Raw genomic sequence first — 5,589 nt, 5'->3', positions numbered from 1 at the left:
AGGAAGGTACTGTGGGAATTAACTAATTCTGTCCAATTATGTAACTCTATGCAGAAGTTTTTCTGTAGTTTTTAATATGTGAATAACATTAATTCATTTAGCTGAGTAGAAGCACAACCACAGAACTTAAGGATGCAGCTAGCCATCATCTTTGCTTTTCACTAGCTAATGGCAAACCAGAGGAAAGCTGAGACTTGTCTTGTATGACTGACTACTCCAGGCTTCACCTGCAGTAGCCATGAATAACTGAGTCACATGTCATCCACTTTGTCCCAGACATGCATGATGCAGATGTGGAAAGTCTCAAGAATGAGGATGAAATTTGAATGAAATAAAAGCACACCTAGTCAGATCCATTGACAGTCGGCCCTAGAAGGAGTCATCTTGCAACTTGTGCTTGGGAGACCAAGAGTGTGGGAAAGAACATTAAGAACACAGAAACATTTGAAGTTTCTGTGCATTTTATCTTTCCAATGTATAATAGTTAACAGTGGCAAGGTTGAGTGTGCTTTTTTTCTGGCTCTGTTATTTAGAGGCTATGTTTCCCAGAACACTTAGGCCATCCTTCCTCTGCCACTCCCAACACCCAAGTGTGTGACTGTTGTTATACCTCTTCTTGGAAATTTTGTTGGGCCTACTTTTCCAGAAGCAGTGACAAAATACTCTGACAAACGAAACAAGACAAAACAAAAAACCATTCCGCAGTGGCTTCAATAGGAGTGGTTCCATAGACTCCTGCAATTGAATACCTGGCTCATAGGGAGTGGCATTATTAGGAGGTGTGGCCTTGGAGTAAGTGTGGCCTTGCTGAGGAACTGCATCAATGTAGAGGCGGGCCTTGAGGTCTCAGATGCTCAACCTAGACCTAGCACTTCCTGCTTGCTGCGTGCCAATCCTGACATAGAACTCTCAGTTCCGTCTCCAGCACCATGTCTGCCTGCATGCTGCCATTTTGCCTGCCATGATGATAATGAACTAAACTTCTGACACTGTGTAAGCCAGCCCCAGTGAAATGTTTTGTTTTGTAAGAGTTGCCATGGTTGTGGTATCTTTTCACAGCAATAGAAACCCTAGTTAAGACACATCTTTAGCAAGGAAATGTTGACTTTGCCATGGAAATTGAGTTTGGAGCTCATAATTGGGAAGCAGTAGACAGAGGCAGAAACTTAAGGGAGAGTGACATTGCAGCCATAACCTAGAAGCAAAGAACAATGATTGAATGTCTTCCATTGAGTTTTCTTCCTCTTATATGGCCCAGGATCCCATCCAAGTGAATGATTGTACCTACAGGATACAGGTCTTGCCAACATGACTTAATCAAAGCAAAATGAACCCCAGGGGTTTATGCCTGGAGGATTCAGATCTCATTAGTTGACAGCTGAGATTAGGCATGATGGAGCCAACAAAGTGTTAGTTTCACTTTTGAGTATTAACCTGTATCAGAGAGAGTTTATCTGATAGGAAACAACTTTCTTTCCTCACAAGAACCTGTAGGTAAATATCTTATAGTGCAGGCCCAATGCTGCAGGAGAAGCAGGTCCTCTCCCTGGTTCTTCAGGTCTGTAAGAGCACTTCTGCTTTTCCCTGTGAAGCACCTCTTCATGTGGAGTGCCTAAAAGGCCAGGATGACTCTCATTCTGTCAAAACCCTATAGCTTCCATGTCTTTGGAGCAAGGGCTCCATATATGACTTGTGATGGTTTGTATATGCTTGGCCCAGGGAGTGGCACTATCAGAGAGTGTGGCCCTGTTGGAGTAGGTGTGTCACTGTGGGTGTGGGCTTTAAGACCCTCATCCTAGCAGCCTGGAAGCAGCCTTCAGATAAAGATATAGAATTCCCTGATCCTCTTGCACCATGCCTGCCTGGATGCTGCCATGTTCCCACCTTAATGATAATGGACTGAACCTCTGAAGCTGTAGGCCAGCCCCAGTTAAATGTTGTCCTTTATAAGACTTGCATTGGTCATGGTGTCTATTCACAGCAGTAAAACCCTAAGAGATGACTTCATGTAGTTTGTGTTCCTCACCTCAGACTGACATGCAGGCCTAGTGTTCTGATCTGCATCATGGAGCCTCTGACCTAGTTAGCGATTGAAGTGGGATCTGAACTTTAGTGTACCCTTGGCCCCTCTCAGGAATTTCTTTGGCCTCCAACATTCAGAACTTGGACTTGGGAGTTCTAGTAAATTACACCTATTCCTAGGACTAATGAATCCTAGGTGAGTGGACATCAGTTGTCTTAGCACCTCTCTGGGCATAGGGCTATGTCTGTCCTCAGTGCTGTCACTATTTGAATCTTTCACTTGTTACAGCTTTCCCTGACTTGCCTATTTAGGAGAATGTGTTCATAATCTCAGAAATGTGCTTCCAGCAAGTATCTTCCCTGGAGCTTCTTTATTATGCTCAAGGCCTTTGCTCATCACAAGTATGTCAGCTTCTCCTGCATCTTCTCATCGTTTAGCTGTGTTTGGCTCCACTGTGATAGTATTAGTGTTACTCACTGCACACCCAGAGCCTCCTGCTTGTGTGTAGTATGTCCTACAGAGCCCCATGACCCACCCTCTAACCTCATACACCTCATATCCCTCCTTACAGCTTCTTGCCTTTATCCTTCTACAGATGTTTCCGCCTGTTTTTTCATGTGCCATTTTGGCTGGACAATCTGTACTAGACTATTCATAGAATCCTGGAGGTTTCTTCCCACCAATTACCTTGTTCCTGCATATGAGAATTCACTGTCCATAGAATATAGCTTACCATCCTGCGTGCCCCCATGCTCATTCCAGAGAGCCCCTTTCTTTCTGTATTATCTCTTTCTCACCAACCTCACTGGGCAGATGAGAGCATTAATAGAATAGAGTATAAACCCTTCTTAGGGACAATATACCCAGAAATGAAGACATTCAAATCTTAGTAGTTTATCCTTTGTCTGGTGGACAAAGCTAAGGGGCTCCTCGTGACTAGCTATGGCATGGCTATTGTGAACAGACAAGACAGAGATGAACTCACGGTCATCCAGAATTCTCATAAACAGAACAGGACTATACACATTAGAAGAAAAACAAACCCAGAAAAAGTTGTTCCAAACCATAGGGATAAGAAGAAGGAATGACTGACAGGTGCCTGTCACATCTGTCCCTATTGAAATCACCAGTGCTTTGACACAATTTAGAGCAGTATCTGGTCCTGCACTTAACTCAGTGTTTCACTCTGTCTCTGTCTGTGGTCAAAGCAGCATCTCAGGTACAGAGCCCCTGTTTTGCATGGGAGGACAGAAATTCCACTGAGATATAGCTGTCCTTCTAGCCTGCTATCAATGAAGACAAATTAAAGTACATGTCCTTCATATTGACCTTGTGGGGAAAAAAATCCCCATTTATATGTCTTATATTTGAATTTTCTTTTAAAATTTGTGTCACCTGTACATGTGTACTGCATGACTTAGGAATATAATAAACTTAAGATAAATATGCATACATAAATTGTAATTTGTCTCTTACACAAAACTTGTACATAATATCATCAAAATATTAAACTATCATTCACATACTTAGAAGCCAAATATAGTGATTTCATTTGAAAGATTTGCACACAAAATTAACACACCCTCTCAAATAGCTTTATAGTACTAACTCCAGGGTAGTTAATGGCTCTGTGGGGAAGAACACTTGCTGGGAAATCAGGAGACCTGAGTTTAAATCCCCTCTCACACATAAAAAAGCTGGACAAAAGTATTCATACTTGTAATCCTACACTCAATAGGCAGAGACATTTCGGTGTTTGCTGGCTGTCAGCCTAGCTCCAGATTCTATGAGAGAACCTGCTTTAGAGAAAGGAGACTGATAGGCATGTTATTCCATGCCCTCTTTTAACCTTCATGTCTTCATGTTCCCCTTGACAGGCACCTACAGACACAGATACATGCACATGCACATACACACACACAGACACACACACACACACACACACACACGACAAATTTATGTTAAACTCATTGTATACAACCGAAACAATCTCATAACCAACTTTCATTACTGTTGTAATACGACCAAGTATTTCAAACGTCCTTGGGATTCTAATCCCAGAAGTTGTGATGTCTTGTGGCTTTCTCGTATATTTCCCTGCTTTTAACATATGTAGCATTTCAGTTACGATTTAACTGTTCACTTGATAAAGTTGCCAGACAACAAAAAGCTTAGTATTAGTAGAAGTATTCACAGAAAAGATTTTTAAGATGTCAAACATTCTGTGTGAAATGTTTACTTCATGAAAGGTTGCATTCTTAGCATCTTGAGTTTTCAGGTTACTTGTATTTTGGTTAATTTAAATATCCATCTCCAAAAGTGAAGAGAAAAATGTAACTAAATTATAATTTCAAAAATTAAAATGGGGTGTGGAGAATCCCCTTCTCTCCTAAAGCTAGGTGTTATGGACAGTTTTGTTTGTTTGTTTGTTTGTTTCTCTTGTCACAAAGCAGACATTTGGGAAGAGGAGACTTTCAGTCAGAAAACAATTTCACCAGATTAACCTGTAGACAAGCCTTGGCGCATTTTCTTCATTGATAATTAATATGTGAGGACCCAGCTCACTGTGGGCAGTGCCACACCTATGTTGGTGGTACTGGGTGCTATAAGAAGCAGACTAAGTGAGCTATGGTGAACAAGCCAGCAAACAGCACTCCTTCACAGCCTTTGCATCTGCTCCTGAGTCCAGGTTCTTGCTCTGTTTACTTCCTACCCCGACTTACCCCAGGAACGGGGTGTAAAGAGAGAGTGTTATCCTGAGATAAACTCTTCCCTCCACAAGTTGTTTATGATCATAGTGTTTGGTCACAGCAATGGACACCTTAAATTAAGACACCATGTAAACCACTGAGGAACATGGAATTATGTCATTTGCAGAAAATAGATGTAAGTGAATATAATTGTCATATTAAATGTCTAATATTGATAAAGACAAGGACAGGATGCTTATTTTTTTTCATTTGAAGGTCTAGGTTTTTTATGAAAAATAAAATTGCATGTGTATATGATGTGAACAAACTAAAGGTTTTATTGGTCAGTAAGGAGGACAAATCAGAGGCAGGATGAGAGAGGAGGCGGGTGGTGTGGGCACAGTACACACACACTGTAATCTTATATGCACATGTCCTTATGAAGACGCATCACACTGTGCGATGGGGTGAGAACACTATGCCTTTTGAAGATATGTTTTCAAGCTGAGCACTGATGGTGCACACCTTGCATCCCAGCACTCAGGAGGCAGGGCTGGATCTTGGAGTTGGAGGCAAGCTAGGTCTATAGAGTGAGTTGCAAGACGGAGTGCCAATGGGACACAGAGAAACCCTGTCTCAAAACACACCCTCCAAAGATAAGGATATATTTTCTTATTCTGAATCCTGTTCAGTGCTACCTCTGATTTTGAGACAGGAAGTTCATTTTGCTCTTTTCTGTGTGGTAATTCCATACATGTTGGTACTTGATAGTTGATTATATCACTGTTGTCAGATATACTCAAATTTATTGTCTCCCAGCTTGTTCTGCTAACTCAATATTGAACGTAAGATTTTGGAATGTATGATTTGTTCTTT

Source organism: Arvicanthis niloticus, chromosome 21, assembly GCF_011762505.2.
Source record: "Arvicanthis niloticus isolate mArvNil1 chromosome 21, mArvNil1.pat.X, whole genome shotgun sequence".
Classification (NCBI taxonomy): domain Eukaryota; kingdom Metazoa; phylum Chordata; class Mammalia; order Rodentia; family Muridae; genus Arvicanthis; species Arvicanthis niloticus.
The sequence above is the reverse complement of the archived record's forward strand: the minus strand, read 5'-3'. Positions refer to the sequence as shown.